Raw genomic sequence first — 18,864 nt, 5'->3', positions numbered from 1 at the left:
AAAAAAATATTTATCAATTTCATAAAATACTTTGATTTAATTTAACGGAAAATTATTTTTATTTCATCTTGAAAAAATGAAATAATATTGAGATAAATTTTATGAAAATATAATAAAAACGTTTTTCAGAAAATTCCTTTATAATTTTTAAAAATATTTATTTATATTTCTGAAAGAATTTGGCCTACTAAAGCAATAATGTTTAAAATTTTCAAAATTTAATTAAATTGTATATTTTTATAAAAAAAAACTATATACTGTTTTAATTTTCTTTTCAACAAAGAAAAACATTTATCATTTTAAGGAAATAAATTAGAAATTCTAATATTTAATGAACTAATATTTAATATTTATTTAAATTGAATAAATATTAAATCAGATTATATTATAAAAAGATGACCTCTAAACCCTTCATATCACAACACTTTCAATTTGAAAAAAAATTTCTAATTAATTAGAATACATCATTTTAAGCTCATAAAAAATTATAATCAAAAGTTACAATTTAAAATTAAAAATTTATTGAAAAAAATGGTTTGCTTCAATTCTATCATGTTACGTAAAATGACAATACATTGATTGTTGCATTTCTCCAACAATATGAAAAAGACATATGGTTATATCACAAAAGAGAAAAAAGAGCAACTGTAAATGAAACCTCCACTCTATCCGCAACTCTAAAAGGCAATTTCTCCAAAAATTGCTTAAAAATCCTCGTGTGTTATAGAAATCATGGTAAATAAATTGTAAATAAAAATGGCGGCGGCGAAGATGAAGAGAATGATCGAATGAAATTTTTTATCGATGAAACGGAACAGTTTTTTAGTTTGATAATAATACTTCCTTTTAAATTAAAGCATTAAAAATACTTTCACATGCTGAGATGACCATCTCACTGCAGTTGATGTACTACCATAACAGGAACCTGCTCGTCATTTTAGATAATATCTGGATAATTTTTCTTTTAAAATATTTATTTGTTTTAATTACTTTAGATAGAAATAATTTCTATTTTTATAAATGTAAGGATTTATATTGGCAAAAAGCATCATTTTGAAATATCTGCCAAACTTTGTTGCATTATTATAACATAAAATATAATAATGTATTTTTTTATTTTTAAATTTTAATCTTTATTTCTGTTGATTGTAAAAGCATGTGTTCGATTATTTGAAAAATTATTTTTTTATTATTATAATTTGTAAAATAATTATTTTATTCCTCCCTAAGAATTCTTTTAATATTTGAAGAGCTTATTTTAAGCAAGTTAGGCAAATATTTATGTGTCTCTCACAAAGTTACCCCATTTTTCGATAATTATTGAAAAGTATTAAAAGAAAGTAGTAATATTGTATATAAAAAGTAATTTTAGGAAATACAAGTTCCCAATCCCCTTATCTGTTTCTACATTCACCCCCTCTTTTTTTTTTTTTTTGGTATATGATAATATGCATAATACTTTTTATTCAAAGTTAACTATTGATACTTCACTTTTATTTATACTTTACATTTATCTATTGATACTTTTCTACAATAGTAGTATGTATGTAAGAAGATGATAATTATTGAAAGGTATTAAAAGAAAGTAGTAATATTGTATATAAAAAGTAATTTTAGGAAATACAAGTTCCCAATCCCCTTATCTGTTTCTACATTCACCCCCTCTTTTTTTTTTTTTTTTTTTTTTGGTATATGATAATATGCATAATACTTTTTAAAGTTAACTATTGATACTTCACTTTTATTTATACTTTACATTTATCTATTGATACTTTTCTGCAATAGTAGTATGTATGTAAGTTTACCTTACTGTTATTGTTTTCGTGTCCATGGATCTTCAGATTACATCAAAGGTCTAGACTATTGCGACCGCCAGCTTCTTCGCCTCTTGACTGTAGAGAACAGCTCTTAGATTGTCTTCAGTTGGTACCATTCCCAATTTCAAAACAAGTGTAGTGAGTGCGGGGCACTCGAAAATGTGTCTTGGTGCCAGCATGACATCCGGGCTGTTTCTGCAGGGAACATATGTCCTATTCTTGTCTAGGAGAATTTTCATCCCTCTGAAAGGATTGGTTCTATGTCTTGCTATTACCGATGTCAAGGTTCTAGGACAGTTGAAGTCAGTGATAAGTGGCCTCTTAAAGGTGTGAGGTAGGAGTCTGTATTTGGCCACTGCATTTACATCTGCAAGTGTGATGGTGTAACCCGTCTTCACGGGCTTCTTTGGCCAATTGGTCGGTACACTCATTGCCCTCAATGTTGACATGTGCAGGGATCCACTGAAGATGACATGATTTTCCCCTACAATTCAGACTCTAAAGCAGTACATTTATGGCAGAGGTGATGTTCGTGTCACCGTTAATAATTGCTTCTAAGGCCGATTTACAGTCAGAATGAATCAGTAGCCCGTCAGTGATGGCTGAGACATTCGAATCATTCAGGTAGAGAGTGACAACGCTAAGAGCTCGCTGGTGAAATTTGAAGCTAATAAGACCTGTATTCCTTTTAAATTGGTAATTACTACTATCAGGAAGAAGTAGGAGAATGCCTGCTCCTCTTTTATTGAGGAATTTGTCTGATGAACCATCAGTGTAAGCAATTGCCAAGTTGCCTAGGGAGAACTTTTCAATGGTTTCAAGGCCCTTAAGCTTAAGATCATTGGGGTCTTCTTTCTTTGTGCAAGGTTGTAATAAGTTCAAGCTAATCCTTGTTTCTTTTGGTGGCTTTCTGGGAAAAAGGGGTTCTTGAAGAAAATTAAGGGTAGAATGTTCCATATTGATGCGACTTCTGATGTCTCGATCAAGCTGGAGAGTCGAGGATCTGTTGAGTCTGGGTGTTACTACGGAGTCTATTGGTGAACTTGATGGTGGCAAGGTGGCGTCTGTTCTCCAAGGGAGGTAGGCCACATTCTTGTTCAGCCTTTTCATTATTGGTTGAGGAAGTTGCACCTACAATAATTTTAGACGCTCCGTGTTGGACTGAGTTCATTCTCGAAGATTTGGTGCCAGAATTCCAAATTGGAGTGGCCTAATGATAGCGCAATATGTGGTTTTTACTGTAGTACGCCTTAAACCCCATGTTGTTCCACATTGTTTCCTGAGAATGTTTAACTTTCTCAGGGCTTTGTTAGCAGCTTTTTTGATGTGCCTTGTGAAGCGAGGCTCGGGATCCAGGGTGGGGGAGTTAATCCTTTTGATGCTTGAATCGTTAACTTTTATATCTATATTAAAGGTGCTTCTGTGTGTTCTGTCAGTAGAAAAGACGCAGAAGTTGGTCTTGTCAGCATTTATAGATAGATTGAGATCCTTTTCCCAGGTCGCAATTTTCTACAACTGTTTAAGACCACCTCGGATACTGAAATATCTCTGTGGGTGTGCCAGATTGTCGGCATAGCAGGTAATTTTTGTATCGCTAAATGGATGTGAGGATGAATGGTGTCCATGTAAACAAGAAACAAAAGAGAACTAAGAATTGAGCCCTGGGGCACTCCAGCCCGTAATCTATATAACTTCGAGTGCGCACCATTGAACCTCACATAGAATTTTCTTCCTCTGAGAAAATCATTGATCCATATCAAAGCGTTGCCTCTTATGCCAGTGCTGTGAATAATAGGTAAAAGTTTTTGCCACCAAACATGGTTGAATTCCGCAGATAGGTCCAAAGTGACAGCAACAGTTTTCCTGTGAGGTTTTTCCTGGAGGCCATCGATTATTGATTGACTCAGGTAAAACAATTGATCCACAGTGCTATGTTTGATAGAAGTGGAGTATAGTGTGTTCAACAAGGTAGTTCATAAGTCGACAGTGAATAATACTTTCCAAAAGCTTACAGAGGATGCAGGTTAGAGAGATAGGCCTGTAGCTTTTACAGTTGGTGGCATCCTTTTCTGGCTTAAGAATGAGAATAATTGTAAAATACTTCCAGATCTTGGGCAATTTTCCAGTGCACCAGGAGGCATTAAATATTTTAAGCAGGAAGCATTTTGCATTTTTTCCAAAATGAGTGATCATTTTCCCATAGATGAAATCAGGTCCTGAGGACTTTTTTTGGATCCAAACGATGAATAGCGGATTCCAATTCTTCAAGAGTAAGATCAGAGGTGAAAATGCAGTCTTCAGTTATCTTTCTATTATTTTTAATGGCTGATTTATAGGACTTATATTGTAATCTATTTTCAGCTGAAAAGTTTAATTTGATTACTTTTCCATATTGCTTTGCAATTGCAGCTTCTTTATTGGTTCTAGCATACTCGCCATCTATTGAGAGGACATTAAATAGAGGCTTTTCCTGCGTTGGATTGCTGGAGTTATTTAAGATCTTTTACAGGTTCCAGTATTGAGTTGTCCGATTTCTTGGGTCAAGTGTACTGCATAGCTCGGCTCATTTTTCCTGCTTGCAGAAAGAGATCTGCTCTTCCACTTTGTGGCTGGTTTCCACGAGTTTGCTCCTGAGCTCTTCACTGTTATTCATCAGGAGTTTTTGGCCAATAGAATTCTTTTCTTTAATGAGTTCCAAAATGGGATCCAGCTGTCCTTTCTCTTTCCTCTAGGGATGTGGTGTCTTGCTGCACTTTGGATGTGGCCGGTAAACAGCGAGAGTAGTTCTTCAGCTTCATTATGTTCAGTTACACCAGAAAAGAGAGAATCCAGTTTTCGCTTGAATCCATCCCAGTCAGCTTTGCGGAAATTTCATGAGCATTTTACTTGAGTGGGGGATTCTTGATCCATTGAGAACGTTGTAAGAACTGGAAATGATAGCTGAATTGAGCACTTGCGAGCAAGTTTTATCATCGGAGAGGTGATTAATGGCAGTGATATCCAGATGTGAAGCTGCGCCATTTGTCCTAGAGATATAAGTATTGTCTCCTGTGTTAAGAATTGTCATATTGAGGTCGTCCATAAGGTCTTCACGCTGTTTTCCTTTAGCATCTAGGTGTTTATTACCCCAAGACGGGCTCTTTGAATTAAGGTCTCAGAGAATGATTTTGGTCTCTGCCGTTGTTGAAGTGAGATCCTGAAGAAGTTCGAGGTCAGTGAGTGAAGTATCAGGATGGTAAGCATTTATAACCGTTATGCTGTGCTCTGGAAGGAGGATATTTATTGCATGAGCTTCTGTGGTGCTGTCGGGCAGAAGGGTCAGGAGGACTTAGATGTATTTCTCTTCAGCCGTTTTTACCGAGAAAGCAAGTCCTCCGCCAGTGTTGGCAAATCTGTCCTTTCTTATTGTCGTATAACCCTTAATTTTGATGCTCAGCTTGGGGGTAAGTTTTGTCTCTTGTAAGCAGACCACATGAGCGTTGTTTGTTTATAGGATGTCAGAAAGTTCGGCAACTTTTCTCTGGGTGCCAGTTTACCTTACTAATTTTTCAATATAATTACATTTTTAATAGTCTTCCTTTATAAATACAATTAAAAAAAAATTCAGTTTAAACATAAAAGCTACAAAACCAAATATACCTCCCTTCTTTCATTTGTGCATAGAATAATCTTAGAACTATTAACAAAATACCTATCAATTTTAAAAGTTTTAAGGGATACCTGAACGCTTAAATAATTTCAAACTCATGGTATTTAATCTCCGTTATTCTAATAATATGTTGGTAAAATTTTATCATTATACTGATTTCTTTCTTTTATTTCAGATATTTTGTATAATCCTGTAAGGTTTGTCTCTGGTGAAGAAGGAAAGAGAAGTAATATTGTTTTTATGAATGTTAATAAATAATGTAATAAATGTTTAATTTTTAAAGTGATTCTTGTATTATTTAAAATTTAAAACAAAGCACGTAAAAGGCTATAACAAAATAATGGGGTACATAAAAAGTATGCTCTTAATAAAATATTGTTTTTTTTTCCTTAGTTATTAATAAATTTTAATTTTCATGACCTGCAACAACTCAAAAAATCATGTTTTGAGATAAGTGGGTTTAAAGTTTTCATTGCTAATGTAAATGCTTAAGGTTAAAATTATATGTTGGGTTGTGAAGATATCTGAATCCTTTTTGATAGTGATGTGATGCGCATCTATAATGCCTTGATTTGAGAGACCTTCTATTATTTCTGACATAGGTGTGGATTGCAGAGTATTATCTGAAACAAGGAGGCTTCGCCCCCTGCTCGCTGACGCTCACCAACCCCCGTAACTGCTTTCACAGTTCATTTCGGATTGCTTCGCAATCCAATGCTCTATGTCATTATGTCATTTTGATTTATGTTGCTAAGTTAACTTTCAAAAAATTCTATGGCTGGCAACAGCATTTTTATTTTTTAAGTTGTTTATTTTTATTTCTTTTAGAATTCGTTATATTTTTAGCGAAATGTTTTTTTAACCTAACAGAATTCTTTGCCGACTGTTTTCTCTATGAATGAAGAAAATAAAGTAAATATTTAACTGTTGTGAAAAGAATCTTATTTAGTTGTACAAAATACTTCAGCCAAAATTTGGGAGCCACGCAAGAGAATTATATATAGTAGTGACCCCAGTAAGTACCCTAGCCAACAGCTGACGTTTGTAACTAGCCGATTGATGCATATGGGCCACTATGCACCTCCCCTTTACCTGAAGCATGGGCTAAAGCAGTGTATTGGGGTACCAGAATCCCCTTTTCCATTGACGTAGTTTCTTTCCATCAGAGTTCGGTATAATACCGAACCAAGACGAAAAACCCTTTACCGGTCAATTTGGCAACCACGACAAGAATGAAAATATAATAATTATACCGTCGCAGGAGAGAAACAGAAAAATGCCCGGGTGCGCCGTGCCCGTCACGCAAGAGAAGTCAAAAGTAAGAATCACATAGCTGCCAACCTTTCCGCATTTTTACTTATTTTAGCTATTTTTTCCGCTTTTACGTGCAGAAGATAAGATCTTCTGCATTTTACCCGTCTGCCCGATAGCTAGTATTTCCTTTAAGTCAGACTATGATGACACTATACCCCACAGCAATGCTGAATGCGAAAGGGTGTTTTCTGTAGTAAAAAAAATAGGACTCAATTCCGCTCATCGATGTCTGATGAGACTCTCGAAAAAATTTTAATAATTAAGTCTAAGGAGGGCAGGCTTTGTTTTGAAAGAGACTTTTCGAAACATGCTTAGTAAAAGCAAAAGGTGCTACTCAAGCATCTTTGCGAGAAATTTTTTTTTTTTTTTTTTTTTTTTATGTAATTCTTTTTCCATAATTTCTATTGAGTTTATATATACTGCATACTTAAAATATTACATGTTTTCCTTTAATTAATAAATGAATATTGCACCCTCAAATAGCTGGTCAAAAGTTTTTTTTAATTTTTTTCTTCCTTTTCTTGTTTTAAATTGATTGATTGAATGTAGGGTTCAGTGGCACAAGGTCCAAATTAGGACATGCAGCGCCAAACAATATGGTGAAACAGTTCGAACGTCTAAGTGCATGCAAATGCTAATTGCAGCACAATTAAAACTGATAAAACAGTACTAAGTGAATAAAACAAGAAAAATTGTATGATTAAAATCAGATAAAAAGTATGAATACAGTATAAAACGCGCTAAATAAGTAAAATGTACGAAGGTGATAAGATATTAAGAGAGTATAAAACAATAGATGTGTTAAAACTTTTATAAGCAGTTAAAAATTTTCTTGTTTTTTAAAAAAAGGGCACTGTTTTTTAAAATTAAATTATTAGTAAGTGGAATGCAGTTGCGAATCTTCTACATTTTTATGCATTTCTATTGCATTTATTTTGTCTATCTTCTGCATTTTTAAAACTAGATGTTAGCAGCTATGGAATCGGATGTTTTCACATTTACAGCTTCCTGCGATTTCTACTTGGATGAACTGCATTACCAATTGATGAACGTCATTCACATTTTTTATATTCGGTTTTCAGTATGTACATCAGTGCTTCCTGCGAATTTTACTTTGATGAACGCAATTCCATTTGATGAACGCCATTCACATTTTTTATATTCTGATTTCGGTATGTCCATCAGTTTTTCCTGCAATTTTTACTTGGATGAACGCAATTCACATTTATTATATTCGGTATGTCCATTAGTGCTTCCTGAGATTTTTACTTTGATGAACTCCATTACCATTTGCTGAATGCCATTTACATTTTTTTATATTCGGTATGTCCATCAGTGCTTCCTGCGATTTTTACTTTGATGAACGCCATTACCATTTGATGAACGCCATTCACATTTTTTATATTCGGCTTTCGGTATGTCCATCAGAGCTTCCTGCGATTTTTACTTGGATGAACTGCATTACCATTTGATGAACGTCATTTACAATTTTTATATTCGGTATGTCCATCAGTGCTTCCTCCGATTTTTACTTTGATGAACGCCATTACATTTTGATGATCGCCATTCAAATTTTTTATATTAGGTTTTTGGTATGTCCATCAGTGCTTCCTCCAATTTTTCTTTGATGAACTTCATCACCATTTGATGAACGCCATTCACATTTTTTATATTCGGCTTTCGGTATGTCCATCAGAGCTTCCTGCGATTTTTACTTGGATGAACGCCATTCACATTTATTATATTCGGTATGTCCATCAGTGCATCCTCCGATTTTTACTTTGATGAACTTCATTACCATTTGATGATTGCCATTCATAATTTTTATATTAGGTTTTTGGTATGTCCATCAGTGCTTCCTCCGATTTTTAATTTGATGAACTTCATCACCATTTGATGAACGCCATTCACATTTTTATATTCGGCTTTCGTTATGTCCATCAGTGCTTCCTCCGATTTTTACTTTCATGAACGCCATTACCATTTGATGAACTCCATTTACATTTTTCATATTCGGCTTTCGTTATGTCCATCAGTGCTTCCTCCGATTTTTACTTTGATGAACGCCATTACCATCTGATGATCACCATTCACATTTTTTATATTAGGTTTTTCGTATGTCCATCAGTGCTTCCTCCGATTTTTACTTTCATGAACGCCATTACCATTCGATGATCGTCATTCAAATTTTTTATATTATGTTTTTGGTCTGTCCATCAGTGCTTCCTCCGATTTTTACTTTGATGAATGCCATTTCCATTTGATGAACTCCATTCACATTTTTTATATTCGGCTTTCGTTATGGTCCATTAGTGCTTCCTCCGATTTTTACTTTATTGACCGTCATTACCATTTGATGATTGCCATTCACAATTTTTATATTAGGTTTTTGGTATGTCCATCAGTGCTTCCTCCGATTTTTACTTTGATGAACGTCATTACCATTTGATGATCGCATTCACATTTTTTATATTAGGTTTTTGGTACGTCCATCAGTGCTACCTCCGATTTTTACTTTGATGAACGTCATTACCATTTGATGAACGCCATTCACGTTTTTTATATTAGGTTTTTGGTATGTCCATCAGTGCTTCCTCCGATTTTTACTTTGATGAACGTCATTACCATTTGATGAACGCCATTCACATTTTTTATAATAGGTTTTTGGTATGTCCATCAGTGCTTCCTCCGATTTTTACTTTGATGAACGTCATTACCATTTGATGAACGCCATTCACATTTTTTATATTAGGTGTTTGGTATGTCCGTCAGTGCTTCCTCCGATTTTTACTTTGATGAACGCCATTACCATTTGATGAACTCCATTCACATTTTTTATATTAGGTTTTTGGTATGTCCATCAGTGCTTCCTCTAATTTTTACTTTGATGAACGTCATTACCATTTGATGATCGCCATTCAAATTTTTTGTATTAGGTTTTTGGTATGTACATCAGTGCTTCCTCCGATTTTTACTTTGATGAACGCCATTACCATTTGATGATCGCCATTAAAATTTTTTATGTTATGTTTTTGGTATGTCCTTCAGTGCTTCCTCCGATTTTTACTTTGATGAACGACATTACCATTTGATGAACTCCATTCACATTTTTTATATTAGGCTTTCGTTATGGTCCATCAGTGCTTCCTCCAATTTTAACTTTGATGAACGCCATTACCATTTGATGATCGCCATTCACATTTTTTATATTAGGTTTTTCGTATGTCCACCAGTGCTTCCTCCGATTTTTAGTTTGATGAACGCCATTCACATTTTTATATTAGGTTTTTGGTACGTCCATCAGTGCTTCCTGCGATTTTTACTTTGATGAACGCCATTACCATTTGATGATCGCATTCACAGTTTTTATATTACGTTTAACGTATGTCCATCAGTGCTTCCTCCGATTTTTACTTTGATGAACTGCATTACCAATTGATGAACGTCATTCACATTTTTTATATTCGGTTTTCAGTATGTACATCAGTGCTTCCTGTGAATTTTACTTTGATGAACGCTATTACCATTTGATGATCGCCATTCACATTTTTTATATTCGGTTTTCGGTATGTCCATCAGTGCTTCCTGAAATTTTTCTTTAAGGAACGCAATTCCATTTGATGAACACCATTCACATTTTTTATATTCGGCTTTCGGTATGTCCATCAGAGCTTCCTGCGATTTTTACTTGGATGAACGCCATTCACATTTATTATATTCGGTATGTCCATCAGTGCATCCTCCGATTTTTACTTTGATGAACTTCATTACCATTTGATGATTTCCATTCACATTTTTATATTAGGTTTTTGGTATGTCCATCTGTGCTTCCTCCGTTTTTTACTTTGATGAACGCCATTACCATTTGATGATCGCATTCACAGTTTTTATATTACGTTTTTGGTATCTCCATCAGTGCTTCCTCCGATTTTTACTTTGATGAACGCCATTCACATTTTTTATATTATGTTTTTGGTATGTCCATCAGTGCTTCCTCCGAGTTTTACTTTGATGAACGCCATTACCATTTGATGATCGCCATTCACATTTTTTATATTAGGTTTTTGGTATGTCCATCAGTGCTTCCTCCGAGTTTTACTTTGATGAACGCCATTACCACTTGATGATCGCCATTCACATTTTTTATATTCGGCTTTCGTTATGTCCATCAGTGCTTCCTCCAAATTTTTACTTTCATGAACGCCATTACCATTTGATGAACTCCATTTACATTTTTCATATTCGGCTTTCGTTATGTCCATCAGTGCTTCCTCCGATTTTTACTTTGATGAACGCCATTCACATATTTTATATTAGGTTTTTGGTATGTCCATCAGTGCTTCCTCCGAGTTTTACTTTGACGAACGCCATTACCATTTGATGTTCGCCATTCACATTTTTTATATTAGGTTTTTGGTATGCCCATCAGTGCTTCCTCCGAATTTTACTTTGATGAACGCCATTACCATTTGATGATCACCATTCACATTTTTTATATTAGGTTTTAGGTATGTCCATCAGTGCTTCTTCCGATTTTTACTTTCATGAACGCCATTACCATTCGATGATCGTCATTCAAATTTTTTATATTATGTTTTTGGTATGTCCATCTGTGCTTCCTCCGATTTTTACTTTGATGAACACCATTACACTTTGATGAACTCCATTCACATTTTTTATATTCGGCTTTCGTTATGGTCCATCAGTGCTTCCTCCGATTTTTACTTTGATGAACGCCCTTACCATTTGATGATCGCCATTCACATTTTTTATATTAGGTTTTTGGTATGTCCATCAGTGCTTCCTCCGATATTAACTTTGAATAACGTCATTACCATTTGATGATCGCCATTCACATTTTTTATATTAGGTTTTTGGTATGTCCATCTGCTTCCTCCTATTTTTCTTTGATAAACTTCATTACCATTTGATGAACGCCATTCACATTTTTTATATTAGGATTTCGGTATGTCCATCAGTGCTTCCTCCGATTTTTAATTTGATTAACATTATTACCAATTGATGAACGCCATTCACAATTTTTATATTAGGTTTTCGGTATGTCCATCAGTGCTTCCTCCAATTTTTACTTTGATTAACGTTCTACCATTTGATGATTGCCTTTCACAATTTTTATATTAGGTTTTTGGTATGTCCATCAGTGCTTCCTCCGATTTTTACTTTGATGAACGTCATTACTATTTGATGAACGCCATTCACATTTTTTATATTCGGCTTTCGGTATGTCCATCAGAGCTTCCGGCGATTTTTACTTTGATAAACGCCATTCACATTTTTTATATTGGGTTTTTGGTATATCCATCAGTGCTTCCTCCAATTTTTACTTTGATTAAGTCATTAATATTTGATAATTGCCATGCACAATTTTTATATTGGGTTTTTGGTATGTCCATCAGTGCTTCCTCCGATTTTTACTTTGATGAACGTCATTACCATTTGATGATCGCATTCACATTTTTATATTAGGTTTTTGGTACGTCCATCAGTGCTACCTCCGATTTTTACTTTGATGAACGCCATTACCATTTGATGATCAGATTCACTTTTTTTATATTAGGTTTTTGGTACGTCCATCAGTGCTTCCTCCGATTTTTACTCTGATGAACGCCATTACCATTTGATGATCGCCATTTACATTTTTTATATTCGCCTTTCGTTATATCCATCAGTGCTTCCTCCAATTTTTACTTTGATGAACGCCATTACACTTTGATGATCGCCATTCACATTTTTTATATTAGGTATTTCGTATGTCCACCAGTGCTTCCTCCGATTTTTACTTTGATGAACGCCAATCACATTTTTTATATTATGTTTTTGGTACGTCCATCAGTGCTTCCTCCGATTTTTACTTTGATGAACGCCATTACCTTTTGATGATCGCCATTCACATTTTTTATTTTCGGCTTTCGTTATGTCCATCAGTGCTTCCTCCGATTTTTACTTTCATGAACGCCATTCACATATTTTATATTAGGTTTTTGGTATGTCCATCAGTGCTTCCTCCGAGTTTTACTTTGACGAACGCCATTACCATTTGATGATCGCCATTCACATTTTTTATATTAGGTTTTTGGTATGTCCATCAGTGCTACCTCCGAATTTTACTTTGATGAACGCCATTACCATTTGATGATCACCATTCTCATTTTTTATATTAGGTTTTAGGTATGTCCATCAGTGCTTAATCCGATTTTTACTTTCATGAACGCCATTACCATTCGATGATCGTCATTCAAATTTTTTATATTATGTTTTTGGTATGTCCATCAGTGCTTCCTCCGATTTTTACTTTGATGAACACCATTACACTTTGATGAACTCCATTCACATTTTATATATTCGGCTTTCGTTATGGTCCATCAGTGCGTCCTCCGATTTTTACTTTGATGAACGCCCTTACCATTTGATGATCGTCATTCACATTTTTTATATTTGGTTTTTGGTATGTCCATCAGTGCTTCCTCCGATATTAACTTTGAATAACGCCATTACCATTTGATGATTGCCATTCACATTTTTTATATTAGGTTATTGGTATGTCCATCATTGCTTCCTCCTATTTTTCTTTGATGAACTTCATTTCCATTTGATGAACGCCATTCACATTTTTTATATTAGGTTTTCGGTATGTCCATCAGTGCTTCCTCCGATTTTTCTTTGATGAACTTCATTACTATTTGATGAACGCCATTCACATTTTTTATATTCGGCTTTCGGTATGTCCATCAGAGCTACCTGCGATTTTTACTTGGATGAACGCCATTCACATTTATAATATTCTGTATGTCCATCACTACTTCCTGAGAGTTTTAATTTGATGAACTCCATTACCATTTGATGAACGCCATTCACATTTTTATATTAGGTTTTTGGTATGTCCATCAGTGCTTCCTCCGATTTTTACTTAGATTAACGTCATTACCATTTGATGAATGCCATTCACATTTTTTATATTAGGTTTTTGGTATGTCCATCAGTGCTTCCTCCAATTTTTACTTTGATTAACGTCATTACCATTTGATGAACGCCATTCACATTTTTTATATTCGGCTTTCGGTATGTCCATCAGAGCTTCCGGCGATTTTTACTTTGATAAACGCCATTCACATTTTTTATATTGGGTTTTTGGTATATTCATCAGTGCTTCCTCCAATTTTTACTTTGATTAAGTCATTAATGTTTGATAATTGCCATTCACAATTTTTATATTGGGTTTTTGGTATGTCCATCAGTGCTTCCTATGATTTTTACTTTGATGAACGTCATTACCATTTGATGATCGCATTCACATTTTTATATTAGGTTTTTGGTATGTCCATCAGTGCTACCTCCGATTTTTACTTTATTGAACGTCATTACCATTTGATGATCGCATTCACTTTTTTTATATTAGGTTTTTGGTATGTCCATCAGTTCTTCCTCCGATTTTTACTTTGATGAACGTCATTACCATTTGATGAACGCGATTCACATTTTTTATCTTAGGTTTTTGGTATGTCCATCAGTGCTTCCTCCGATTTTTACTTTGAGGAACGTCATTACCATTTGAAGATCGCCATTCACATTTTATAGATTCGCCTTTCGTTTTGTCCATCAGAGCTTCCTCCGATTTTTACTTTGATGAACGCCATTACCATTTGATGATCGCATTCACTTTTTTTATATTAGGTTTTTGGTACGTGCATCAGTGCTTCCTCCGATTTTTACTCTGATGAACGTCATTACCATTTGATGATCGCATTCACAATTTTTGTACTAGGTTTTTGGTATGTCCATCAGTGCTTTCTGCGATTTTTACATGGATGAACGCCATTACCACTTGATGATCGCCATTCACATTTTTTATATTCGGCTTTCGTTATGTCCATCAGTGCTTCCTCCGATTTTTACTTTCATGAACGCCATTACCATTTGATGAACTCCATTTACATTTCTCATATTCGGCTTTCGTTATGTCCATCAGTGCTTCATTCGATTTTTACTTTGATTAACGTCATTACCATTTGATGATCGCATTCACATTTTTTATATTAGGTTTTTGGTACGTCCATCAATGCTTCTTCCGATTTTAACTTTGATGAACGTCATTACCATATGATGAACGCCATTCACGTTTTTTATATTAGGTTTTTGGTATGTTCATCAGTGCTTCTTCCGATTTTTACTTTGATGAACGTCATTACCATTTGATGAACGCCATTCACATTTTTTATATTAGGTTTTTGGTATGTCCATCAGTGCTTCCTTTGATTTTTACTTTGATGAACGTCATTACCATTTGATGATCGCCATTCCAATTTTTTGTATTAGGTTTTTGGTGTGTTCATCAGTGCTTCCTCCGATTTTTACTTTGATGAACGCCATTCACATTTTTTATATTAGGTTTTTGGTACGTCCATCAGTGCTTCCTCCGATTTTTACTTTCTTGAACGCCATTACCATTTGATGAACTCCATTTACATTTTTCATATTCGGCTTTCGTTATGTCCATCAGTGCTTCCTCCGATTTTTACTTTGATGAACGCCATTCACATATTTTATATTAGGTTTTTGGTATGTCCATCAGTGCTTCCTCCGAGTTTTACTTTGACGAACGCCATTACCATTTGATGATCGCCATTCACATTTTTTATATTAGGCTTTCGTTATGGTCCATCAGTGCTTCCTCCAATTTTAACTTTGATGAACGCCATTACCATTTGATGATCGCCATTCACATTTTTTATATTAGGTTTTTCGTATGTCCACCAGTGCTTCCTCCGATTTTTAGTTTGATGAACGCCATTCACATTTTTATATTAGGTTTTTGGTACGTCCATCAGTGCTTCCTGCGATTTTTACTTTGATGAACGCCATTACCATTTGATGATCGCATTCACAGTTTTTATATTACGTTTAACGTATGTCCATCAGTGCTTCCTCCGATTTTTACTTTGATGAACTGCATTACCAATTGATGAACGTCATTCACATTTTTTATATTCGGTTTTCAGTATGTACATCAGTGCTTCCTGTGAATTTTACTTTGATGAACGCTATTACCATTTGATGATCGCCATTCACATTTTTTATATTCGGTTTTCGGTATGTCCATCAGTGCTTCCTGAAATTTTTCTTTAAGGAACGCAATTCCATTTGATGAACACCATTCACATTTTTTATATTCGGCTTTCGGTATGTCCATCAGAGCTTCCTGCGATTTTTACTTGGATGAACGCCATTCACATTTATTATATTCGGTATGTCCATCAGTGCATCCTCCGATTTTTACTTTGATGAACTTCATTACCATTTGATGATTTCCATTCACATTTTTATATTAGGTTTTTGGTATGTCCATCTGTGCTTCCTCCGTTTTTTACTTTGATGAACGCCATTACCATTTGATGATCGCATTCACAGTTTTTATATTACGTTTTTGGTATCTCCATCAGTGCTTCCTCCGATTTTTACTTTGATGAACGCCATTCACATTTTTTATATTATGTTTTTGGTATGTCCATCAGTGCTTCCTCCGAGTTTTACTTTGATGAACGCCATTACCATTTGATGATCGCCATTCACATTTTTTATATTAGGTTTTTGGTATGTCCATCAGTGCTTCCTCCGAGTTTTACTTTGATGAACGCCATTACCACTTGATGATCGCCATTCACATTTTTTATATTCGGCTTTCGTTATGTCCATCAGTGCTTCCTCCAAATTTTTACTTTCATGAACGCCATTACCATTTGATGAACTCCATTTACATTTTTCATATTCGGCTTTCGTTATGTCCATCAGTGCTTCCTCCGATTTTTACTTTGATGAACGCCATTCACATATTTTATATTAGGTTTTTGGTATGTCCATCAGTGCTTCCTCCGAGTTTTACTTTGACGAACGCCATTACCATTTGATGTTCGCCATTCACATTTTTTATATTAGGTTTTTGGTATGCCCATCAGTGCTTCCTCCGAATTTTACTTTGATGAACGCCATTACCATTTGATGATCACCATTCACATTTTTTATATTAGGTTTTAGGTATGTCCATCAGTGCTTCTTCCGATTTTTACTTTCATGAACGCCATTACCATTCGATGATCGTCATTCAAATTTTTTATATTATGTTTTTGGTATGTCCATCTGTGCTTCCTCCGATTTTTACTTTGATGAACACCATTACACTTTGATGAACTCCATTCACATTTTTTATATTCGGCTTTCGTTATGGTCCATCAGTGCTTCCTCCGATTTTTACTTTGATGAACGCCCTTACCATTTGATGATCGCCATTCACATTTTTTATATTAGGTTTTTGGTATGTCCATCAGTGCTTCCTCCGATATTAACTTTGAATAACGTCATTACCATTTGATGATCGCCATTCACATTTTTTATATTAGGTTTTTGGTATGTCCATCTGCTTCCTCCTATTTTTCTTTGATAAACTTCATTACCATTTGATGAACGCCATTCACATTTTTTATATTAGGATTTCGGTATGTCCATCAGTGCTTCCTCCGATTTTTAATTTGATTAACATTATTACCAATTGATGAACGCCATTCACAATTTTTATATTAGGTTTTCGGTATGTCCATCAGTGCTTCCTCCAATTTTTACTTTGATTAACGTTCTACCATTTGATGATTGCCATTCACAATTTTTATATTAGGTTTTTGGTATGTCCATCAGTGCTTCCTCCGATTTTTACTTTGATGAACGTCATTACTATTTGATGAACGCCATTCACATTTTTTATATTCGGCTTTCGGTATGTCCATCAGAGCTTCCGGCGATTTTTACTTTGATAAACGCCATTCACATTTTTTATATTGGGTTTTTGGTATATCCATCAGTGCTTCCTCCAATTTTTACTTTGATTAAGTCATTAATATTTGATAATTGCCATGCACAATTTTTATATTGGGTTTTTGGTATGTCCATCAGTGCTTCCTCCGATTTTTACTTTGATGAACGTCATTACCATTTGATGATCGCATTCACATTTTTATATTAGTTTTTGGTACGTCCATCAGTGCTACCTCCGATTTTTACTTTGATGAACGCCATTACCATTTGATGATCAGATTCACTTTTTTTATATTAGGTTTTTGGTACGTCCATCAGTGCTTCCTCCGATTTTTACTCTGATGAACGCCATTACCATTTGATGATCGCCATTTACATTTTTTATATTCGCCTTTCGTTATATCCATCAGTGCTTCCTCCAATTTTTACTTTGATGAACGCCATTACACTTTGATGATCGCCATTCACATTTTTTATATTAGGTATTTCGTATGTCCACCAGTGCTTCCTCCGATTTTTACTTTGATGAACGCCAATCACATTTTTTATATTATGTTTTTGGTACGTCCATCAGTGCTTCCTCCGATTTTTACTTTGATGAACGCCATTACCTTTTGATGATCGCCATTCACATTTTTTATTTTCGGCTTTCGTTATGTCCATCAGTGCTTCCTCCGATTTTTACTTTCATGAACGCCATTCACATATTTTATATTAGGTTTTTGGTATGTCCATCAGTGCTTCCTCCGAGTTTTACTTTGACGAACGCCATTACCATTTGATGATCGCCATTCACATTTTTTATATTAGGTTTTTGGTATGTCCATCAGTGCTACCTCCGAATTTTACTTTGATGAACGCCATTACCATTTGATGATCACCATTCTCATTTTTTATATTAGGTTTTAGGTATGTCCATCAGTGCTTAATCCGATTTTTACTTTCATGAACGCCATTACCATTCGATGATCGTCATTCAAATTTTTTATATTATGTTTTTGGTACGTCCATCAGTGCTTCCTCCGATATTAACTTTGAATAACGCCATTACCATTTGATGATTGCCATTCACATTTTTTATATTAGGTTATTGGTATGTCCATCATTGCTTCCTCCTATTTTTCTTTGATGAACTTCATTTCCATTTGATGAACGCCATTCACATTTTTTATATTATGTTTTTGGTACGTCCATCAGTGCTTCCTCCGATTTTTACTTTGATGAACGCCATTACCTTTTGATGATCGCCATTCACATTTTTTA

At 34.6% G+C, this 18,864-nt stretch overlaps 1 long non-coding RNA gene across 6 annotated transcripts in view; it reads left to right on the top strand.

Annotated features, from left to right (window-relative positions):
* LOC107441825 (uncharacterized) overlaps positions 1-5,748 on the top strand; it is a 39,772-nt gene extending 34,024 nt beyond the window's left edge. For all 6 annotated transcript variants that reach the window (XR_015433904.1, XR_015433909.1, XR_015433907.1 and 3 more), the window contains one exon: positions 5,642-5,748. This is a non-coding gene — a long non-coding RNA (uncharacterized LOC107441825). The remainder of the gene's footprint in view (positions 1-5,641) is intronic.
* Positions 5,749-18,864: the final 13,116 nt, after the last annotated feature.

Source organism: Parasteatoda tepidariorum, chromosome 5 (genome assembly GCF_982258835.1).
Source record: "Parasteatoda tepidariorum strain Cologne lab strain chromosome 5, Ptep-v5.0, whole genome shotgun sequence".
NCBI lineage: Eukaryota > Metazoa > Arthropoda > Arachnida > Araneae > Theridiidae > Parasteatoda > Parasteatoda tepidariorum.
This window is presented reverse-complemented; position numbering and strand designations above follow the sequence as displayed.